This window comes from Periplaneta americana, chromosome 9 (genome assembly GCF_040183065.1).
Source record: "Periplaneta americana isolate PAMFEO1 chromosome 9, P.americana_PAMFEO1_priV1, whole genome shotgun sequence".
Lineage (NCBI taxonomy): Eukaryota > Metazoa > Arthropoda > Insecta > Blattodea > Blattidae > Periplaneta > Periplaneta americana.
In genome coordinates this window covers 9652722-9678212 of record NC_091125.1, presented here as the reverse complement: position 1 = coordinate 9678212, position 25491 = coordinate 9652722, and the positions used below count along the sequence as shown (strand labels likewise).

General features: G+C 34.9%; 1 protein-coding gene and 1 pseudogene across 1 annotated transcript in view; one reads left to right on the top strand and one right to left on the bottom strand.

Annotated features, from left to right (window-relative positions):
• Rab23 (RAS oncogene family member Rab23) overlaps positions 1 to 25491 on the top strand; it is a 524702-nt gene that overhangs the window by 15627 nt on the left and 483584 nt on the right. The window lies entirely within an intron of this gene.
• LOC138705764 (putative nuclease HARBI1) lies at positions 1863 to 6540 on the bottom strand (annotated as a pseudogene).

Below are 25491 nucleotides of genomic sequence, written 5' to 3'. Positions count from 1 at the left end.
AGAGTTTCATAGGAGTCCAATACGACTGACTTGATTTCAAGTGAACTGCAATGAAGTTAGTAACTCTCTTAGTGACGTGGTTGAAGGGATGGTCTCCGTTATATCAGGTTCAGGGCGGAATGTAATCATGGATAATTGGTTCACCACTGTTCTTCTTTCCTCTCGTCTATTGACCATGTTAGACACCATTAGAAAAAACAAACGTGAAATTCCAAGAGAATTTGTTGAAGTAAAGAAGAGACCAGTAGCTTCTAATATTTTTGGCTTCAAAGAAAACAAACATACCCTTCTGTCCTACTGTATGTTCCAAAAAAAAGGCCAAAGTTGTGCTTTTGCTGTCAACTATGCATGATGACAATAAAATAGACGAGAGTACAGTTGACGCAAATAAGCCAGAAATAATCTCCTTTTATAATATGACCAAAGGAGTTGATTCAGTATATCAAATGTGTTCCAATTATGATGTTCCAAGAAATTCCAGGATATGGCCCCTAACTGTATTTTTCAGAATGAAGAACATTGCTGCAATTAATATACTACTAATATTCAATTTCAACACTGGTTCCCAATTGAAGCGAAAGGAATTTCTGAAGAATGTCTGTCTGACAATGATAGAAAAATCTCTTGTACGAGGAGCACAGTCATCAAGCCTTCTGCCAGAAGAGCTTGAAATGAAAATGATAAAGACGGATGAATGCAACTCTGATCGACCTCCAGCTAAGATCTAAAAAAAATCAGAAGGCAGGTGCACTGTTTGTCCTAGATCTTAAGACAAAAAGTAAATATCAATGCCATATATGCCATACATTTTTGTGTTTAAAGCATATTGTTCCAAGCTGTCAAAGGTGTGTAAATGGAAGTGAAGAATTTGAGTATAGATTTGTTTTGTATGTATTTCAATTTAAGATATATTTACTAATGTAAAAAATGTGTCTGATTTTCAATATTAATTTGTAAAATTTGTTTCACCATAAATGTAATAATATTAGTACAAGTTTTAAGTGATTTCTTTTTTATCTATGGAACATTATGTATAATTTTGTGGACTTTTGTGAAGGACATGTTCTTGAAACTTTAAATAAATAAACAAACCAATATTCGTCTTAATATCCTCATTCTTTCCTTTATAAAAGTTAAAATCATTCCGGGGTTTCTTACACCCCACCACAGCAACAATGTTAAAATTTTCCACCACAGTAACGAAGGGTTAATACTGGGTTATGAGTAAAGATGGAAATTTACCCACAGAGACTATAAGGTTAGGTATACATAGAGTGTTCATTGTACGCACGAGAAATATATCCCCATTCAATTGCTGCGTTATAAAACACATTTCAGTTGTAACCTGGCTATACCTCAGACTTCGTCATTCATGACGTAACGGTAGTCTAAGCACAACTAACATAATGGGTAGTAAGAATAAAGTTTAAGTACTTTCTCAAGGTTTATACTTTTGAGTATGAGCACTTCCTGTGATTATATACTCGTAACCACTAGAACTTACTTATTTTCGTAAGATTAAAGACATTCTATCTAACGCGAATATATACTCATCTCTACAGCCTTATTAATCGTTTAAAACTTAGTATATACTCGTGTTACCTATCCTCTTTGACCACATTGCACTGTGATGCTCAGTTTTTTTTAAATAGACTTTCACAATGCTATCTGCATGTTGTAGGCCTAGTGGTTTATGTTTTGCTTTTTGTAAATTTTAATAATGGATAGATAAATAAATAAATAAACAAACAAATAATTAAATAAATAAATGTGTTAAATAAAATAAATAAGTAAACATGAAAGAGAGAGTGAATCATATCATATCATATAAGTGACGTTAATAAAACAGGCAAAAAGAAAATAGTACTGGGAAATCGTCATTACGGGATGTTGGATAGAGATTACTCTAGAATTCCAGTTATGCTAATTGTATTTTTTTATTATGGAGCAGTTATATATGTATAATTTTAAAGTTACAAGTAATTGCATTTTACAATTCAAAGTTTACAAAATAAACTGTAATTGTTAATTATATGAGTTTTGTTTTTCATTTTCAGTGCTATCAAGTCATTGCATATTTTAATTGTTGTTGGGGTCAACGTCTCAACTCTCATTATAAAGGAACTCTAGAGTCTAGACAGTACAGTTAAGGCGGATTTTCCTAGCAGCGCACATTTTGCGTTACGTACGACGTAACACGTGGAGCGTAATACGCTGCAGACTCAGACAACAAAAAATGATTGAAGTGTTTTGTAAGGATGCGCAGTACGTTGTGCGCCAGCGTAATGCGCTTGGCGCAGTAAACCAACTCGAACTAGAGGAGTCTAATACGTCGTGCGCTGCGTAATAGAGAAGTTGTGTGTGGTTTTTTGAAGTATATTGAATTGAAATTTCTAGAATGCAATCATATTACATATCACCGACCCAGTCTTTCAACAGCTAACTTACATCTAAATTTGAACTAGAATAATTACATTATTAATGAACAACAAAATAATGAAACACATGAGAAAATTAAATTTTCCATCGTTTAAAATTACTTTTACAAACAATGCACTAATTCATGTTAATTTTCTTTTGTTCCTTTTACTCGAGGCTTTAGTTTTGAAGTATTTACCGCTGAAGTATTCAGTAAATTTGCTTCTGACTTTGAAACCTTCAGATTTTGCGAAACCGCCAGTCCCAGCTAAGAGAATCATGTTGTCCGCTGGAAGTTCATCAATTATGTCTTGTGTCTCTCCATCACATGGGTGTTTAGCAATATAGTCATCTCTCAGTAAATTGTGCAGACAGCAGCAGACTGTAACTATCAAATCTACAGTTTCAGGCTTGACATTTATAGGCGTGAAAAAAATTCTGAACGTAGAACACATAATGCCAAATGCGTTTTCAGAAACCCTTCTAGCTTTGCTCAATTGATAATTAAAATGTCTTTTCTCTTCATCTTCCAATATTTATCGTCTGCAGTAAGGTTTCATGATATGTTCATCTAATATGAAGGCTTCATCACCTAGTATAACATGGGGCAACAAAATGTTTGATTGCTGTAAAATTCGTGGTGGTGGAAATATTGATCCCATTTTTACCAGCTGACCCATTTCAGATTTATTAAAAATCCCAGCATCCCCTTCCTTTCCGTAGGAACCAACATCGACGACAAGAAACTTATAGGTAGCATCTACCATAGCGAGAAGGACTATTAAGAAGTAGCCTTTGTAGTTGTAGAATAAAGTCCCCGTTTGGTTAGGTGCTACAATTCTCACATGCTTCCCATCGAGTGCCGCAACAACATTAGGAAAATCCCAGCGATCCCAGAATTCTTCTGCCTTTGTCTCTCAATCAATTTTATTAGGGTTAGGTAAAAATCTTGGCAGCAGTTTTCTTTTGAGCGCCTGAAGTACTTGTGGTACGAATGTGGAGATACTAGAAGGAGATATGCGGTATAAAAATGCCAATGAATGAAATGACTCCCCAGTTGCAAGAAATCTGGAAAGGAAAGAAAAAATTAAATAGGAAATGTCCCAATGGAAAAACGTTAATTTATGTACCGTATATTTTATGTGAAAATCCTCGTATGTATAACTTGTTTTTTTTCTTTTAGATGGACAATGCAAAATGCGATGGAAAAGTATTAGGGACCATTACAAGAGAGAGCGGAAACAAGAAAAGAATACAGGAACAGGGTCCGCTGCTACGAAGAAAAGGGCATTACATTGGGATAGGCTAAGATTTCTTGATACAGTGGAAGATGAACGAGAAAGTTTTTCTAATACGCAAACTGAAAGCGGAAACAGTAATGAAACCCTGGAAGAAACGATTTGTGGTCTTGCTTCCGAAGCAACGGATGATCCATTAACTTACGATTCGTATGCTACGAGCACAGGACATGAATCTGAAAATCAAGAAAAAAGAAAGAAAGAAAATTTACCAGAACGTTCAACTTGCCAGACGTCTGAGACAAAAACGAAAAAAGTCAGAAAGAACAACATTGTGAACTTACTTAATGAAAGAAAACAAGAGCGACTACACACCAGAGAATACTTGGAAAAAATTATGAAGCCTGAAGCAGAAGCCGAAACTGATCTCTTCTTCAGAACCATGGCTGCGACTGTGAAAAAATTTGATCCTGAAGTCAGAACTGAAGCGAAAATGAAAATTTTTAGTCTTGTGACTGAAATGGAAGTCCGTAGTTACAGGTCTATACGTGTGGGAAATGCTTCAACATTTGATTCGGAGAACTCCAGGCCAAGCTCAAACGCATCCTACAACTCGAACTGGAGCACTGGTGAACCGTCAGCAGTACAGTAGGCTTGCAGTCACAAGACTCAGCCAGCAGAACTTTTGAGTTATCTACTTGTGACAACAATACAATGTTTACAATTTCAAATGTTCTGAAGATATGAGTGGACACTTTTGGGGATTTTGAACTTAAATGTGTTATGTATAAGATTAATAAATAAACTTGGCCTATGTAGTTGTACGAAAAATGCAAAATTCATTAAAAAATATATAAGCTATAGCTATACAATATACAGGGTGATTCATTATTACGCGTAAATACTTTGTGTGTGTGTACTGTAGAGGTGAAATAATGACTCATTCTGTATGTACACCATTCCTAATACATACCTCAGAGTTAGAGCAAATTTTTCGGCTGGTGAGATAGGCCTTTTCACTCTATTGCATGGTTTTGTAGACAAATCATCTTGAATGGGGTTCACAAGGAAATAGAACTGTTCTCGGGTGAATCTGAAATATGCTTTAAATTTCACTTCATCGTCTAGTAGATGTTTTTCGATCAGTATTCTGAAAACTCCTTCCTCTTCTCTACAGAAAAATACTTCACTAACAGACTTCCTAATGCATAATGACGAACCAGGTAATCGATTTCTTCTTCTACATCCTCAAAGTCAAGTAACACCAATAACGAACACAGTTTTTTCCGTTTTAATTCACAACTCATTTTGAAGTTCAGTTCATACTCTTCATACAATCACAGCTGTTGAGAGTCTGCGATATCAGCTGCGTTTTTAGAAGTATTTAGGAGAACACAGTACGCAGCGCAATGAGTAATGCGTTTTACGTTGGCGTTTTACGTTATACGCGACATAAAAAGTGCGCTGCTAGGAAAACCCCGCTTTAATGACGGATTTATTATTTTATGGATCCAATTTATTTTATTTGAGCACATAATGTACCTAGATGTATTAATTGTATGTGTTATATTTCCGCTGTGTCGACTGCTAGCTGGTGTGATGTCAGCGCCAACTCTAGGGAGAAAGCAGAATCTCACGCTCTAGCTGGCTTGAAGGTCATTGAAATCAGTCCGGCTACATCAAAGGTACCGACGCGAAGTGTCCATTCTTTATAATCCCTATTTATTTAAACTTACCTATAGGCTTTAACATTGTCGGTCGTTTCGGCTTTATTTTCATTAAAGCTGCTCGAAAATCAGGAACAAAATCGTCATCTTTAAAATGATCAGAGCATAATCTGCTTGCATCAGGATTGAATTTATCCTGTCTTTTGGACGCAATTACCCACTTTTTTTTCCTAATTTCTAAATCTTTAGGAATGTTAAAGATAGAAAACTCTTTATTTTTATCGTTAGAATTGTTGCATACCGCAACAGCACATCTTTGACCTAGCATAATGCATTCGAAACAACATAAACAAGAAAAAACACGAGATACTGCTTTGAAGCATTTGAGCTTTGGCGCGCTTAGCTATATTGTAACGTCAGAATCGCTCTCCTTTCCCCGTCGATCCCTCGCCACAACAAGCTCAATAATAATGCAACCTATGAGAAGTTTAGAAACCTTGGCCTCAACCCCCTATTGTGCATGACCTCCATTACTTCGTTGTCCCAAGTTCTTTTTGGTCTACCTCTTCCTCTTCTTCCTTGAGGTTTCCCCTGGCAAATTTGTTTAGGCCATCTATCTTCGCCCATTCTCATCAATGACCAAACCACTTCAAATTCTTATTTTCTATTCTATTTAACACTGTCTTATCAGCATCCATTCTATGCCTAATTTCTTCATTTTTAATGTTGAAGTCGTTTATTGTTGTGTCCGTCCGGCTTTGTGATTCTTGGTCTTTTAGCATTAGTAAGTTTTTAGAATGAGTGAGGAGCTGGCCCACTGCATCAACCTCCAACCTGGAGTATAATAATAATAATAATAATAATAATAAATCAACAAAGCCGTCACGGTGGTCTAGTGGCTACAGCTCTGTACTTATAATCCTGTGGACTCGGTTTCGATCCCCAGCTTTTTCCCGATTTGTAACTTATGTTGGGCAAGGCTGTGGTCCAGGTAACACGGGGATTCTATCTGGGAGCTCCGGTTTCCCTGTGGCATCTCAAAAAATCTCCATTATCATCTCATCACGGGTGTAGCGTAGACCATCCTCCTATGGCGCATCCTGGTCAACGACTCTCTGTGGCTTCATATATTATAGGTGAATGACGAGTAGTCAAGTATCTGCCACTAAAAAAAATCAACAACATAACATTTAACAAACTTAAATTGGTAGTTATTTTAAAACATATATAAAAATAATTAAGATTATGAAAAATATGTTAAAGAGCTTATCCCTCTTAATACACATATATCCATCTATTATTCACAGCAAATCCATTTTCTTCGCATCTTTTCAAATGCATTTCAGAAAGGGTTGCGACAAATCTCGAAATGAACTGATTTCCATAACTCCGTCAGCGATCGCTTGTGTGTCTGTGCTCTAGGTCTCTGACCATGAGCAGTATCTTATATCTGGGACATAGAATATTCAAGCTGCCTATTAGTTTTCTCCAGTACTATACAGTGGAATGATAGCATACCTGTTAATATGAAACATCGTATAATTGTTGTTTAGTCAACTGTCCTAAGACAGGTTTGAATCTCATAAGTAGGCAGTGGATGCGGGATGACTTATCGTTGAATGTAGGTGCACATTTACTATATGTTACAATTTTTTCCTTCAGATCATTGCCTGAACAGGTTTTAAACGTAAACAGATGACCTCAACATGCTACTGTATCTCCGTACAGTCAGAATAAAAAGAAAAATGACGTACTGTAGCACATACCTCGTTATCATTGATGGAATTACTAGCGTTGCAGTACACGACGATATAGTCTCGTAAGTTGTCAAAGCTGAATCGTCTTCGTCTATCCTGCAAGATAACACAACTGCACACATTGCGTTGCAATGTTACTATGAGCAGACCGGGGTCCCTTCGTTCTGTACGCTGCTGTACTCGCCAGGTATACAAAAGACGGACGACACGGCACTTACCATATACTCTGATACGAAGCAACTTCACTTTTCCTTAAGTCATCCCGCATACACTGCCTACTCATAAGTAACACCAATAAGGCATCACTCATGAGGCCACTACGCTAGGAGATAATGGGGTAAGTTGGCCAGTTCCTTTCCCCCTCCAATACATACATCGCCGATTAGCTACATTTCCACTAATCAGATTTCAGATGCCTCGTATAGTTAATGTTTGGATATTCGAGCTTTCTGTGCTTTATTCTGTTAATACAGAATCTGGAAATTGGTCAATGCGAGGTTTTGGTAGTTATATTTTGTGAAAGCATCTGCTTACGCTCCATTAATGTTTTTGTTCTTAAACTAACTAACTTACTGGCTTTTAAGGAACCCGGAGGTTCATTGCCGCCCTCACATAAGCCCGCCATTGGCCCCTATCCCGAGCAAGATTAATCCATTCTCTATCATCATATCTCACCTCCCTCAAATCCATTTTAATATTATCTTCCCATCTACGTCTCGACCTCCCCAAAGGTCTTTTTTCCTCCGGCCTCCCAACTAACACTCTATATGCATTTCTGGATTCGCTCATACGTGCTACATGCCCTGCCCATCTCAAATGTGTGGATTTAATGTCCTAATTAGGTCAGGTGAAGAATACAATGCGTGCAGTTCTGTGTTGTGTAACTTTCTCCATTCTCTTAAAACTTCATCCCTCTTAGCACCAAATATTTTCCTAAGCACCTTATTCTCAAACATCCTTAACCTATGTTCTTCTCTCAAAGCGAGAGTCCAAGTTTCACAACCATACAGAACAACCGGTAATATAACTGTTTTATAAATTCTAACTTTCAGATTTTTTGACAGCAGACTGGATGATAAAAGCTAAAAGCTTCTCAACTGAATAGTAACACGCATTTCCCATATTTATTCTGTGTTTAATTTCCTCCCGAGTATCATTTATATTTGTTACTGTTGCTCCACGATATTTGAACTTCTTCACCTCTTCAAAAGATAAATTTCCAATTTTTATATTTCCATTTCGTACAATATTCTGTCACGAGACATGATCATATACTTTGTCTTTTCGGGATTTACTTCCAAACCTATATGTTTACTTGCTTCCAGTAAAATTCCTGTGTTTTCGCTAATCGTTTGTGGATTTTCTCCTAACATATTCACGGCATCCGGATAGACAAGCAGCTGATATAACCCGTTCAATTCCAAACCCTCTCTGTTATCCTGGACTTTCCTAATGGCATAATCCAAAGCAAAGTTAAAAAGTAAAGTAAGTTCTTGTTTCCTGAAGTTACGAGACTTTGGCATAAAAGCAACGAATTTTAGTCTTCAGCAGTTAAGGAAACGGTTATTCATGCTTACGATATGGTGTATTGAGATAAGAAAATGTAATTAAGATCAATTTAATTTTTGTGATATTATGGAATAATGACGTGTAGCTTGAAACCCTTCATTTGTCCTTAAATAGCGATGTGGAGAACTTCCCTAAATACGAATTTAAAACCATTTGTTGAAAAGTCTTGTGTTACTTAATTAGGCCCTACTATTTATTTATTTTATTTAAATCCACCACCAACAGAAACAGGCTTACACAGATACATACACAAAATACATAATAAGGGGGAAAAAAAACAAACAAACAACATAAACGAAAGAAAGAAAATACATAACGGTAGTAGTGCTAGAATATAATATTGCAGTTAATATAGTGCCAAATGTCAATTTAATGATGCAACATTATGTAAAAACTAGAGTAAAAACATTATAATACACTCCTTCATAATTTAAATAACTAAGGAAATACAATTCTTTTTAATATTGTATGAAATTTTTCAACTGTTAAACTGGAATCTAATTGAGAATCACAATTTAAAGACAGAGAGTTGTAAGTATTACACATAACAAACAATGGAGAGTTCTTGAAGAAAACAGTTCTAGGAATGGGAATAACAAAAGGTTGCCTATGACGTAATTTTGTTTTTTTTACATTGAACTGAAGGAAGTTAAGAAAATCACAGTTATTCAATATACCGTTAACAGTCTTATAGAGTAAAATTTGACTATTTATTAATCGTCGAGATTTTATTAGAGTTTTATAATTAAATTCAAAAAGTAACTGATTATATGAAATTTGCTTGTCGTAAGACGACACGTGATGTTTCTTTAAAATATAAATAACGTAAAAATCTTTTCTGTATCCTTTCTATTTGCATCTGATGGGACAGGAACTGAGGTGACCATATTACAGACGCATAATACCCGTATAGCTCACTCCCAACTAGAGTTTTATATAGAGTAGGCTATCAATAGTATTTATATTTTTTAATTCTTTTGTATTTCTGATTATAAATCCTAATTTTCTATATGCATCAAGTACCACGTGATTTAAGTGCGTTTTAAAACATAAGTTGTGTGTAAAATAAATACCCAATTCTTAAATGATTCTACTCTAGGTTAATTTCACACCATTAATTTCATACGAATTTTGAGCATCTGTCTTATTTTTAGAATACGTCATAAAGCAACATTTATTAAGATTTAGCAGAAGAAAATTATGAATATTCCATCTATATAGTCTTATAGCCTATATAGCCTATGTCTAGATATTTTAATAAGCGCTAATTATCGTAACCACAAGATTTCTACTCATACACAAGCCTGTAGTACAGTATCATTGAGAAAGTATTAAGACATGTTCACGGACCACAGACTGTACGTTTTTCTTCTTAATATTTGAAGTGTTCTTTGTGTTACTTTCTCCGTAAGCCCTATGTGTTGTGTATGGGGAAGTGTTTTTTTCAGTAAGTTACTTTTTGTCGTCTTAACAATTCTAATTATACAGAAAGCGTTGAATAATTTAAACTACCGGTACTATTAATATACCGAATAAAGTAAGAAGTCGTTTATTGCAGAATCCAGTGTGAAAATTGATTATTGTAACAGCTGCAAAGTACTAGTAGGAGGAAATAAGTGTAGAGAAGATGTAAACACAAGAAGCTGCTTGTTAAATGAAGTGTGTCAAACGTACGAGTTTCTGGTTACTTCCTTCTCTCGATATGGCTTGTGCATGGCACAAGTCTGCTTGCATAAACAGTGGTCTGCTTGCGGTCTAAACGCTGGATATCATCCGCGTTGCATTGTGGCCTGTTTATAAATAGCGGATTTTCATGTAGGAAACAATATTTCTGGTCAGTTTCAGGGTTTCAAATATTTTTTACAGCTTACTATGTGTTTTGTCCATTGTCATACGTAGTGTCCTGCGTTTGGTTACCTAGAGTCAGGACGCAAATAGCCAAAACTCCCATTATCTAACTAGAGTCGTTAAGCAACCCGCAACAGTATATAGTCCATTCGCTATCGTAAGCGACATCGCACCTTGCGCAGACTCGAGCTCCACTCAAGTAGAATAAACCCCCGACCTCCACTTATGTCCCAGCTACTGTTCAGCGTTAGAATTGTCGAACTTGTAGCTATTCATTGGTTTTTCCATCAGCCAAGGAAAAAATTGATACATACTGGAACTTCCATTCTTATCATTTAATATCCGATATAAATTAAGTAAGCCACCGGCGTGGATCAGGGCCGGTATTATAAACGCCGTTTAAATCTTACGTTCAGTTTAAACTGAGGTTTTTCTTTCTGCTTCGTATTATAAACCTTAACTACCAGTTAATCTTGAGTTAACTTGAGTTTAACTTGATCGGCAGTTCTCTGCCGTTTAAACTGCAGTTCAAGGGTCAGCAGTGCAAGATGGCGGTTCCCGCAATATACATGGGTATTGCAGATGTTTTCCAAGAACTTATGAGTGACGATATGTGAATGATAAATATTACTGAACGACTACGGCGGCCAAGAATTTTTCGAAGTAGAGTGCACCACTTTGAAATATACATAAATGAACATAAGTTTTAAAACAGTTACGAACATAAGTTTTCGAAGCAAACAGCGCTAACCTTCAGAATTAGGCTTATAGTCCTAACCTTGTTTCGAAAAATTAAAACTCGGATACAACATGCAACAGAAAAATGAGACAGTGCAAAAATATGTGTTTTTGGGTTTGAATTTAAAGATTATTTGAAAAGATAAATGATTTCTTTTTTATTTTTGGAAAACATTCTGTTGAATCTCTGCATCAGTTACTAGTTGCGCTGCGCTATTTTTCCTGTGGTAGTAGATACACTGAAAACGATGGAAGATTTCGGAGGTCTCCGTAAACCTATTGCGCATTGTACTGGTATGGCAGACAGTCTCCTGGTAAGATTTATTATGGTGTCCGATTTAAAACACACTAATAATATTACCTAATTTTACTAGACTCGTAAAAATAATTTTGTTTGACTGAATTTTCTTTCAAAAATATTCTAGGCAACACATAAAATACGCACGCTAATATTATTACTTCATTACTCAGTTGATTCTGTATGGAGTTACGTCGCGGATGGTCATGCAAGGTTTAGTTTGATTGCATTATATTTGGGAGTATAACGTTGGTAGCCAGCTTTAAGAAACTATTTGAGGTTAAGTCTGACAAGCATACTGAAGTACGCGGTAGTGGTCCTCTTTAGGTTTTTTTTATGATACTCTCTCTGATATCGAAGAACAAAGATGTTTCTTAATGAAGATTCTCCACGAGCGTCGGCTATTTTAAATCAATAATATAATTAAACAGCTGCTATCGTCTTTTCTTTCCTAGCAGTAGTACCAATCGTATTCCACTACGGTTTAACTTAACCGAGACTCTGTAATACGGCACGTTGAGTTAAACTTATTGTTAGGTTTAACTTAGGTTTAACATAATCTTTAGATTAACTATATTTATAAAACCGGGCCTCAGTCGGGTAAGGCGCTTGCCTGCCGGTCTGAAGTTGCGCTCGGGCGCGGGTTCTATCTCCGCTTGGGCTAATTACCTGGTTGGTTTTTTCAGAGGTTTTCCCCAACCATAAGGTGAATGCCAGGTAATCTATGGCGAATCCTCGGCCTCATCTCTCCAAATACCATCTCGCTATCACCAATCTCATCGACGCTAATAACCTCGTAGTTGATACAGCGTCGTTAAATAACCAACTAAGAAAAAAATATAAATGTAGTAGGCCTACATAATATGCAAAATCTTTCATAAGTAACGAGTCTATCGAAAAATCAAAATATTTAGGGTAATTTTTTGAAATGATGTTCATCCTCACGAGAAAGAACCCTTCCCGATGCCGTACAGTCGATTTTGAAACAAACACCTCCTCCCCCTGCCACCAGAGGAAGCTGCTTATCCATGTATAATGTGCATTTGAAGCAAACATAAAATGACCTGGAGCATGGCCTTCTATACGCCAAGGACTTAAAATGACCTGGAGCATGGCCTTCTATACGCCAAGGATAATGGCACACGACCATGCCTATACACATTGTTGTGATAGACTTGAATGATAAAATTCCACGCAGCCACTTAATGTTATTGCAGAAGAGAAAAATTGCTGCCTGGGTTGAACTTGGAAACAGTGTCGCTCAAATTAAGCGTTTATTCCGTAGATGAAGTGTTTTAAGGCAGGTGGATCGGTCGCACAGGTCCAATCCGTTGGCCTCCGCAATCACCTGATTTGACTCCCCTGGATTTCTTTTTCTGGGAATTCATCAAGGATTGTGTCTATGCGACTAAGCCACGCACCATCCCTGAATTAGTGGAACGAATTGAACACACGATACAAATGGTTACGCATGACATGCTCACCAGAGTTGATACGTCGTTTACATTTGTGCATTCAGCAGAACGGAAGACATTTTGGAAATTGTACACCATGATTTGTCAACAATTGAAACTGTGTTTACATTTATGTGTTTTAATAAAGATTTAAAACACAAACCATTCTTTCATTTAATAGCTCTAGCTGCGAGGGGAGGGAGTGTTTGTTTCCAAATGGACTGTACGGTACCGAGAAGGGTTCTTTCTCTTTAGGATGAATATCATTTCAAAAAATTTCCAAAATAGTTAATTTTTCGATAGACTCGTTGCTTATGAAAGATGTGTATATTAGGCCCACTGCTGCACATAAAATACATATGAAGAGTACAGGGAAAAAACAATCAAAGTCACAATTGTCATAAGGGTGATATCATCATCTAATTCAGTATATTACTGCAAAATTTATTGCTGTTCCTAGTGAAAAGTAGGAAAGGATGTCTGTATCCTTGATAATTCTCCTTTACCAGTTTTGATAAGAAAAAGCACTGAAGTTCGCAATAATATACTGAATTACATAATTACATCACCTTTATGAGAATTGTGACTTTGCTTGTTTTTCCCTTGTACTATTCATATGGACTTTTTTTTTTTTTTTTTTTTTTTTTTGCTCGATGAACTTCATAACAAGAATCACGAACATTTCATTAATATGTATTAAATATTCATGTAGGTAAACGCAATTAATCTATAACTGCATTAAACATAATATTAATGAAAAATATAAATATGTCTCTCCTTGCCACTTGTAAGGCTTGTTATGCGCAACATTCAAAGAGTTGTATCTGCACACCTATTGAAAATTGGACACATGATTATATGAACATTTGTACTCAGAATATTTCACACTAACACTCTCTTAGATCTCACTGGAAGGAAATCATAGAGACTCTGTGAGGAGATTATAAAACATAGTTCTTCCATATTGAAATGTAAGATCCTATTCATTAACTGCGTAATGTAATTTTTTATTCATCCACTGTAGAAATTGTGTTCGCTGAGTATTCTCAAATGAGTGCGGACGGAGAGGAAAAATGGTTCAACCCTTAAATTGACGACGATGATGGTGATGAGTATATATAATTTAATAGCTGAACAATTGAAACTCAAATTTTATACATACAGTAAAACCTCTATTATCCGTTGTAATGAAGGATATGGACTGAACGGTTAATCGAAAAGCGGATAATCCGTACCATAATATATTAACATAAATTAAGTGCATACTACATACAGTTTCGTAATTTCCTCCGTGGTGTTGTTTTTAACATGCTAAAAAGTGGATTAGAAGTTCACTAATGGAAGTCTGGTTGTCAACGATGGCTTTTTAAGAGTCAAGGAAATTCTTTGTGATGGCTATTTACGGAAAGATTAGACTAGCACAGGTCTCGTGTTGTGGATTTATATACTTTATATACTTTGTCCCTTTTTATTAAACCGCGCACAGTTGTAACGCCAATCTTGCATTCTGATATGAGACGAGTTACGGTTTCTCTTTTCCCAAACTGTTAAATTATTTTCACTTTTTTTCTATACTTATCAAACACGAATTTTACACTCGTGGAAGATATTTTGCAGAGAAGTTTCATAGTACGGCCACTGGAATAATAGGACAAGGGCTGAATGGAGCACAGGTTTGCTATAAATTTTTCGGAAGTTCTAGGTGTCATTTCTTTGAAAGCAAATAATTACTATTTTACAAGTTTGGAAAACACTCACAAATAACTCTTTCTATTGGCACGAATGGCAGCAATACTTTGTAAGTGTGAAGGCTTGTAACACACTCTACAAAAAGTACGTACTAAGGTAAAGTACTGTACAGTACATTTTTTGCAGCAAAAACAAAAAGAAGACCGAAAGACAGTCGGATAATCCGCTGATCGGTTAATAGGGTGATGGATAATCGGGGCTCTGCTGTACTTTATTGAGGATTAAAATTTATTTATTTCTTGTGTTGCAAAATACAAAATGAATATCATAATTCAAGTAACGGCACTTCCTCAACGCCGAGTCACCTCTAAATTACGTTTACAGTTAGTGTTCACACTGATACAGCCCACCATGGAAGAGTTTCAGACAATATTGTAGCCGCAATGAAGTTGCTTTTTTTTTTTTTTTTTTTTTTTTTTTTTTTTTAATACTAAGATTTGTTTAATGTGATCCTCATATGATGTGATGTTTCGAAGTTTCATTGTTCAAATAATTTGAAATTGGATTCCGTATATGATACTTATATTGTAATAAATGAAATTTATTTCACATTAATTATTTGTAACAACTCATAAATTAAGAAGCGAGACTTTATATCCCTTTTTGGTAGCTACTACTGTTTAAAGTACCGGTTACATCCAGAAATCAACTGACACAAATTATTACTAGCAAAGACTATTATTGAGTCAAAATTCTTTTCCCTAGTAAAACCTAGAAACTATATGGTTGTTGAGAAAAAACAAATGCGAATTTGTACCTAATGTAACATAACCTAACCTAATCTCGTCTGCTTTAACCTAACCTAAAACACATTTTAATTTCTTTGTTATTTTTTGTCTAAAGTAAATGTACTATGTTATGTACAATTTTTTATTTCCTTCTAAAAATTACAGTGCATGTGCTAATTTTCACAAAAAACAACTGTAAAAAAGGTGGGATTTTAAAATGGCACATGCTTCCTCATTTCATTTCACATTGAAGTCATTTGCAAAAATTGTAAACAAATGGACGATTGATGACGTCAAAATTAAAGTACTATTTAGTGCATATTCTGCATGTATTAATGTAGTGCAATGTCTCTGCCATAGTGATCAGCCACTGTACACTCACCTTGCTTTACAGCACTGTTTTGAATGATGTAACAGACATGACATGGAGTAACAGATATGACAGGTAACAGACATGACAAAATAAACAAGCATGTGCGAACCTAAAATGTTTTTGCTTAAAAAATCTTCAAAATAGCAACTTAACTACTGGACACGTGTACTATTATATCCTCTTGATCTTGACTTTATATGTTGTTATTTGTGGAAAACACAACACAAACAGATCTGACAGAGTAAAAATGCACGCTTAGACTAAAACACAAAGCAAGAGTTTGACATAGAAACTCGCCAAATCAAAATGAGTGAACATAGCAGTACAACCAAAATGGGTCTTTGTGCATCATCTTGGCTTGTGCTGACATCTGTCGGATTTCTTTTTCAACTGTGTATCCATAGGAACAGAATAGTGTAACAGACCTGACTTACTTACTGGACTAGAGTAATTATGTAATCATATTTGAGGAAATATAAACTCAGACATAAATGAAGAAGTTTTTATAATACCAAATGTTTCTTTAATTTTTTTCTCAATTATATTATTAAACAAACCTTTAACTGGACATAATCATGCTACATTTTAAAAACTTAACTAGTACGGACATTGTATTTTAGCTGTCAGTATGAGAATTTTATTATATTCTCGTGAAATATTTCACATGAAGGAAATAATTCTTGTGACGTTTACTACATTAGTATTGAAACTACTCACTGTTAGGAATTTATAACTCTGTCGTTATAAATGCAATAATGGGAAGGGTAAGAATTTATGGACATCATTTGTTATACAAATTCGGCAAATGACATACGAGAACTCTTAAATACGGAGAAGTGTTGATTCTGAAAGGAAACAACAAGGCAAGACAGAAACAATATGATCTCGTTTTCTAGTGCTTGGTGCTGAAGTTCAGAGCCATGTTTATTTAACATTCAAAATCATATACCTACTCAATGTTGCGTTTAAGAAAAATTAATTACTCATGTCAGACAAGATGTGTTCGGTGTGAGAATCGAAAGCTGTGCATAAGCCAACTTCCTTCTGTTCTCAAATTGTTCTTCTTCACTTCGACCTCTGTTTATGTACAGTTTCCCTGGAAAAGAATGAGACGATTGAATATTCCCAAGTCTCAGATGTAAAACACTGCGCATGATCAGAGACCAGAGCACTGATACATAAGATAACGAATATTAAGTTACTTAGATTCAGGCTATTTGGTTTGTTACTAGCATCGTTCCGAAGTTCACTTCAAGAACTGCAAAAAATATGATAATATTATGTAAATAAAAGATAAATATATACATAAATCGTGTAGTTAAACCGACAATGGACCTTCATGACTAGATCGACACTCTGCACAGAAAGGAAAGCTTTCATGTCGTTGCAATAGCTCAGACGCTAAGACTTCCGCGTGTTGTGTAGAAGAGAGCGAGTTCGATTCTTAGTTTACATCAACGATTTTTTTTTTGTCTAAATAACGTTGAAATAGCTAAGTAACTTTGAAATAGAGTTTTAAAAAGTCCTCAGATTAAGTGTTAATGATCACAGACAATACAAAATTACAAGTTATAATATTATAAACCTTAATCTAATGAATGCATTTATACACACACACACACATATTATACAATGTAAATGCATATATATTAAAAACTAACAATTAAAATGAAACTAAAAAATATTCCTAAGCCACACAGACAAACTTTTACAAAGGTTTAAAGTCCTTAGGCTGTCATTTGTTGAGTAATTATTACAATATTTTATTAGTAGCTTTCCCAAATGTGTAATAAATGCACTCGCACAATACAATTTTTGTTAAACGTGTGGCTTTGGATTATTTCATTCTCACCCCTTCAGTTGATTTTAACTATTTTATCTACATGTTTGCAATAGTGTTTAATTTAATGTGCATTCAACTTTATTCATGTTATGATTGAATGAAAAAGCAGTGTTGCAGTTATTGACTAATTACATATATTAATACTAATTATTAAATGAATCTGTTGAGTAACTAATTGCAGTATCTTTTGCAAAATCTTGAATGTTTAAGTTGTCAATAATATTTCTGTACTATATATAAGACGTTAAAAGAATTTGCAATAGATTTGGGTCCTCTACTTTATAATCATTGGTTTAAATGAAAAAATATTTTCGTTCTTAGGATATCTACAAGTTCAACTTTAATAATATTCCGAATAGCTTTAATTGCATTATCTGAATTTTATACTTTTCCATTCAAATGTATTCTATTTCCCTCTTTCATAATTGAAAAAGAGAAAGATAGCCACCTATGCCCACCGACGCCATCGAAATCGAGACGAATTGTGGGATCAAGTTGTTGACACCTGGGAAGATCTCGCCGGGGATTAGAACTTATTCCACAATCTCGTGACATCCTTGCCGAACTGACTTAGAGCTGTTATAGAAGCTGGTGGGATGTGGACAAGATTTTAAGTTAACAGGCCTCTTTTTGTTTCTTATGATTTTTGTTTGAGGAAGAATACTTTTAACTTCCAAGTAAGATTTATTTTTTTTGACGAGGTTCAGCTCACTTGTAAGACCCAGAAATTGGGCATGAAGTATTCATATTTTTCGACAAATTAGACAATCGAGGAACTCTGAAGAAATTAATTACACCCCAATAAAAAAAAAGTTTTACCTGGGATCGAACACGAGACGTTTCGGTTAAGCAGTGGAACCGACACACTACTATATGAGCTACCGAGACAAGACAGTGACAGCAGCAGTCTAGAATTTAGATCCCATAGCAGGCATTTGCCATTCGGTACAGAGAAGCAATGATATTTTGTGACCCGAACTATGTTGTGAAATCGTGGCCTTAAATGGCTATCTTCTTCGTGATCCTTATTCTGGTCCTTGTCCTTGTTGTGGTCCCTGTAACAATTCTTGTTGTATTTGTCATGAAACTTATCGTTACATCGATATCGAGTGAACCGCGCTGTAGAACTTTAACTTCGACGACCAAGAGTCGTCTCATTCCTTTTGAAGGTAACTGTACATATTCATAATTTTTTATCAATCTCTTAATAATGGAAGAGTGAAATAGATCTACCATATTATTATAATGTAGCAGAATGAAGGCTGTAAGTGCTGTATTTCGGAATGGCTGCATATACAGTGTGTTTAAAAAATACATGGCAAATTTTCAGGGTTAGATTCCACATATGAGGACAAAAAATGTTATATAAACATGGATCCGAAAATTGATAATTATTGACCTATGAAACATTTGTTGGAAGATATTCCACTAGCAGTCCGACAAGAGATGTAATTCATACACAATGGTACCCCTGCACATTTTAGTCTTAATGTCCGTGATGACCTGGATGAACGTTATTATAGGTAGAGGTGGATCAAATGCTTGGCCTCCACGCTCACCTGATCTAAACCAGGTGGACTTTTTTGTGTGGGAGTATTTAAAGTCGTTGATATACTCAACTGCAGTGGAGGATGAACCAACACTTCATGCAAGAAATGTGTAGGGTTGTGGAACAATACGTACAACATCCGGCATTTTGAGCGTGTTTAATGAGAAGATAAGCAGAGACCTGCAGTATGACAGAGGGTGGGCATTTCGAGCAGCTGTTGTAAGGCACTGAACATGGTGCATCATTGTAATACGAAACTGGAGTTAGTAACGTATTAACATAAAATAATAATTATCAATTTCCGGGACCATGTTTGTATAAAATTTTTAAAATCCTTTACATGTGTAGAAGCCAATCCTGAAATTTTGCCGTGTATTTTTAAACACACTGTATATAATTATATATTATAGTTCTGTTTTTCGAACGGCTAGAGTTGTTCATTTAAACATCTCAAAATTTATTTTAATTTTACAATAATTGAAGGCATGTGTGTGTTTCTTCTGCCAACTCTGTTTGGAAAATTATTAGATAAGATTTTCAGTAAATCACCTTTCTGTTATTCTTTTATTCTTGAAAATATTGTGACTGACAGATGGATGACATACTGAAATCTAGTTTTCCCTCATCAGGGATGACGGAAATGTATTATTCTATCAAAAATATTATTTGAGTACTTTCTGCCTATAGACTACTTCCTATAATGAAAAAGTAAAAGATGTCTCGCTGAGTTGTTGGTGCTAGCACGGTAACCTGAATTTGATCAACTTCAGCGGTTTTGATAGTAACAGTAAGTATAAACGGTCCATATGGTATTTGGTTTTTACTGTACTGTAATATAATTATATAATGAACAAATGCATTTGTTTGGTGCCGTTATAAATCTATACTCATAAGCTGTGAGATCACTTCATTTCTTTGTCGTAATAACGAAGCAGTTAAGTTCTATCTCACATTCATTGATCGGCAAGATGATTAATTGCTTCTGCAGGAGTTCGATCAGTTCCAGTCCACAATTTGCAACACTTTGCTGCGGACTTGGTTGGTTCGGTATGGAGTGTGTGGTTTGTCTGTTCGTTGTTAGGCGTCACTGACATCCGGTTCGCTGTAGAATTTACATAGTAAATAAAGATTCAACATCAGATTGTTCGTATATAAATTTTAATTAGAATATCCAATGAAATGTCATCCGTCGCGTCATTGTCAATATAATTTCTATGTTAATTTACTATGTGATGTATCATATAGAAATGACAAAGGTACAGCTGTCAAAAGAAAAAGTGGCCGCTCTCCTCAAACAAAGTTCCCTTCGGGTATCTTCGCTACAATTCGGAGCCAGGCGATGTTACATGTTGTTGGACCACGTTGCCTGATATCTACACTTATAATTGAAGTATACTGTGTGTTATTCGATAGCATAATGGTAGCGTTCAGGCCTCTTATTCATGAGATCCTGCGTTCGACTACAACCTCGTGCTTTTTATGTCCTTTTTTGTTCTGTTTTTGAGAGAGACAAACTAGATATAATGGCTCCTTTCTCTTTTATGATTATTTTAGTAATTAACATCAGGTTCATTAATATATTATGCCATGACTTTATCATTATCATTATGATATTGTGGCTGCAAATGGAAAGAAAAAAGATTTTATTCTCAATAAAATATCTTTCGTGGCATAAACATAACAAATTTACTGGCGTCGGCCTTAAAACATTCAAACAATTAAGCGTTCAAAAAACAAAACAAAAAGCCACAATTCAATATTTAGTCTATCTTCCTCTTATCTCGATCATCTTGCAGTCGAGTGGGCATGCAAATAGCGACTAGGCTTAGACACGATATTCCAGGCATTCTGAACATACACACATAAATGTTCTGTCCATGGGCAGGTCTTTCATTGCAAACACAGCAATCTCCAATCTTTCCTATTTTCTGCCTTCCTCTTAGTCTCCGCATATGATCCACATATCCTAATGTCGTCTATTATTCTTTTCAACCAGAGACCCAACCAATTCCTTTTTCTCTTTCTATTCAGTTTCAGCATCATTCTTTCTTCACTCACTTTTTCAAACACAATTTTATTTCTTATTCTGTCTGTTCACTTCACACGCACCGTTCTTCTCCACATCCACATTTCAAATGCTTCAATTCGTTTCTCTTCATTTCGTCGTAATGTCCATGTTCTTTCCCCATACAATGCCACACTCCACACAAAGCACTTCACTAGTCTCTTCCTTAGTTCTTTTTCCAGAGGTCCGCAGAAGATCCTTCTTCTTCTATTAAAAGCTTCCTTTGTTCATGTTTGCAGTTTTCCTTGGAAAGGATAGGCCTAAATGCGGTAACATCCCGTTGCTTTCCGCACACCACTATCTCTTTCGCATCTTATTAAATTCCAGGGGGCCCAAGCGTGGAGATGACGAGAGTGGATTTGACTAATTGGGCCCTCCGGACTTCACCGAAAGTCACGGCAAGGGTTAAATATTAATTCTATCAGGATGTTTGACCCGGTCAGAGACCGGGAAATCTCAATTAGCCTTTGCCCCCCGCATCCTGGACTAGCTTCTACGAATCATCAGAAAATCTTAGAGTGTGATTGGGCCAATTTTTCCGAAAATGTTTCCACACTTTTGCTCTCGTAGCTCAGCGGACGAACGTCGGAATTTAGATGTCAACGTCTCAGGTTCAATTCCTCGTTACTCCTTTTCATTTTATTGTGGTTCAAGATAGTATAATGTAATAATACAAAAAGAAAAACTAATACCAGTATTATGCAACTGGATTTTTCCAAACCTAATATTAAATTTATGTTATTTATATCGCTAAAGAACGATTACAATATAAATAACTTGAATATTATTTATACAGTATCACTAAAGAACGATAACAGAATATAAATTATAAATATCGGTTTGTTTAATTAATATTTTGCGAAAGAACAATAACAATATAAATAACTTGAATATTGTTTTATAATGCTAATGAAGGAAAACAATATAAAAGATAACTTGAATATTATTTAAATCGCTAAAGAACGATAACAATATAAAAAACTTGAATATTATTCATATCGGAATTTCACAGATTTATTACAGATGTATTTAAGAAATTGTAGAAGAATAGTAATTAGTAACAGTGTCCTATTTATTCTTCTTGGAGCCAAATTTGTAACTTTCAAAAGTGTGGTTACTATGTTGAAGTGTATGCGTTGTAACGGATGCTTGATTTGTTATGTATGTGAGTCAGTTATGGGATGCTTGATGTCGTCGCAATGTCGTAATTATAGTTTGATTGTGTTTGTGTGACTATTGTGTATTAATTTATGATGTATGGTACGGAAAGCTGCATATTTGTGTTATAGAAGTGTTACGTATGTGTGTTGTTAATGTTTTTGTATGTTTCAAATTGATACCCGATATTTGTTTTGCAATCGCAGTGCCTAATTTACGGATTGCTTATGTTTTGTTTACATCGCGTAAGCTAATTTAATTTTCTTTTCCTTTTCTCTTTATGCTTATCTTTTTTGTGTATAAAACTATAGCCCTAACATACATATGTAAAATAGGGCTAACCCCCATTGGAGATACAATAATAATTATTATTATTCATATCGTTATAATACGATAACAGAATACAAATGATGACCTGAATTTTATTCATATCTCTAAAGAACGATAACAAAATATAAATAACGTGATATCCATAAAGAACGATAACTGGATATAAATGATAATTTGAATATCATTTACATCGCTAAAGAACGATTAAAAAATAAAATGAAAACTTGAAGAAGGCCCGAACCCACGACCTTTGAATCATTAAACAAGTACTCTACCGCCGGTCTACGAGGCGCAGATATGGAACACTTTCATAGTTCCGGAACTCCTTGTACAAGCACATGCATCGTGTAACATCGCCGCGACCCGAAGTGGACTTTGAAAATATTCGCTGTTCACGAGTGCGGCCACTTTTTTTTTTTTGACAGCTGTACATGACTAGGGATTGGATTTTTATGTAATTAGATATTATATTCCTTTCCACCTAACCGTATAGGGATAACAAATCTTTGCGAATCTTGTAATTATCGTTAATATATTAAAATTTGATACTACATATTTTTACATATTTGCCCCACATTACATATTATGGCTTGATATTACATAAATCTACATATTTAGGGGGTTTATTCATTTTTACTTCTCTAAAAGGAAAAAAAAAAAAAAAAAAAAAAACTTCTGCTGGGAAAGTTTACAATTTGAAATACATAGATTTAAAAAGCCTTTTTACCTACGCAAGAAAGGACATATTTAGGGACGAAACATAACATTCTCAGTTCCAGGAAGTAAAAGAGGCACTCACCCCATACAACCCACTGTAAATATGAGTGAACAAAAGGCAACCTTTCTCATACAACTACCTTGTATTGTAAAAATCTCTCAGAAAGTAGCATTGCTTTCATGCGATGGAGTGGAACGAGGACGACATAATTTGTCTCGAACTATAATTGTTCTGCACACGTCTTAACAAGCCGTTCCCATGCAATTTGCAATCTTACCCACCCTCTTCCTAATCCTTCCAGGGAAAACCCGTGTCAAGTCTGGCATGAGCCGCAATAAAGTAGCCGACCTTTGAAAAGAAGCTGAAGTAAAGAAACAAATTGGAAAGATGTTGAAAGATTAAAATAAATAGCTTTTCAGGTTATTGCTTGAACTCTTTACTTTAAATTCAGTAGACCTATACGGAAATGGAATTTTCCGAGCAATTATTAAGTATGATTCTCGGCTGGAATAATCCTACCCTTCTGAATGAGACAGGAATGTCACTTTTCAAACAACAGTTTGTAAATGCCTATAGTTTGAGATTTTAGTAGGCACTTTCTTTCTTACAGGGAGCAGCTAAAATGCATAGGCTATGTCTCACATCTCCTCTTATTTTCTCCTAATCCAGTAAAGCGAAACAGTACTTGCAGTACTGTTGTGTCATTCATTTCACTCAGTTCTCTATTTTTAGTACTTACAGTACCTATAAAGTGCAAATGAGTTTATCTACTGCTTTTAACTAACTAAAATGGCCCCTGTATCTTCAACCCTAACGACAAAAATAAAATCATGGATTGCGATGGACGAAGCTTTCACTACAGATGGAAAAATAGTGTGTTAAGTGTGCGGTAAAAAAGTCGGGTGCTCTATGAAATCACAACTGGAGAGTCTTACCTATCCTATATCTGCCAAATATTGATATTAAATATTTTCATAATTTTACATATTTTGGTACATATTCAGCTAATTTTTCTTATATAAATATGTACATATTTCACACCTTAATATTACATAAAAATCCGGTCCCTATACATGACACATCGCTCGGAATGTCTAACAGAGTCGTGGAAAATTATATAAACACCAATATTTTTTCTTAGATCCAATAGGAGTACTTGACTTCGCGCATTCACCCAACCATTCCTTCTAGAAGTTATTTACCATAATTATATACAATAGAAGTAATTTAATACAGTTGTATGAACACTTTTTAATGATTGAATAAAATTAATAAAATCAGTTAAAAACCAAACATGTTTCGGAGGAATGCTCCTCCATTTTCAGTGGTAGTACCACGACTGTAACAGGAAACATAAATTGTGTAAAGCTCGTGGTTAATAATACAATTTTACAAAGATACATAATCTAAAAGTCAACAATTGTTAAAAATAAAATGACCTAAATGTTGTTTAATTCAAATGCATATTATAAGCTTAAATACAAATTAAATTAATTGAAATAGTTATTTAAAAATAAAAAAAATGCAATATCTAATATATATTGAGTACAAAATGATTAACCAGAAAATATATAAATAGTGTATGATATTGAAATTAACAAAAAGCAATGTTAAAATGTCAAGATTATTAAAAATGAAAAATATGACAAAACCTGAGTGTTAATCATTTCAAAATATGTGGTAATTAAGATTAGTGATACAATTAGAATGAGGAAATAGACATTTAAGATGTCTTAAAAATATATTACCTAAAGATAAAACTTGTATTTATATTAATAAGTACAATGAAAGCTGAGTAGGAAGAATGGACAGAATTACAATCAAGATATTGAACTCACTGCTGGTACAGATGTTCAACCGCGTAACGTAGCTTAATGAAGACTGACTACGATGAAGAACATGACGCAGATTGCGTGACCAATACTACGTTGATCGTTTCCTGTTCAACTCGGAAGTGATGTAAAGATCAAAAAGGATGTTATTGTCATAAA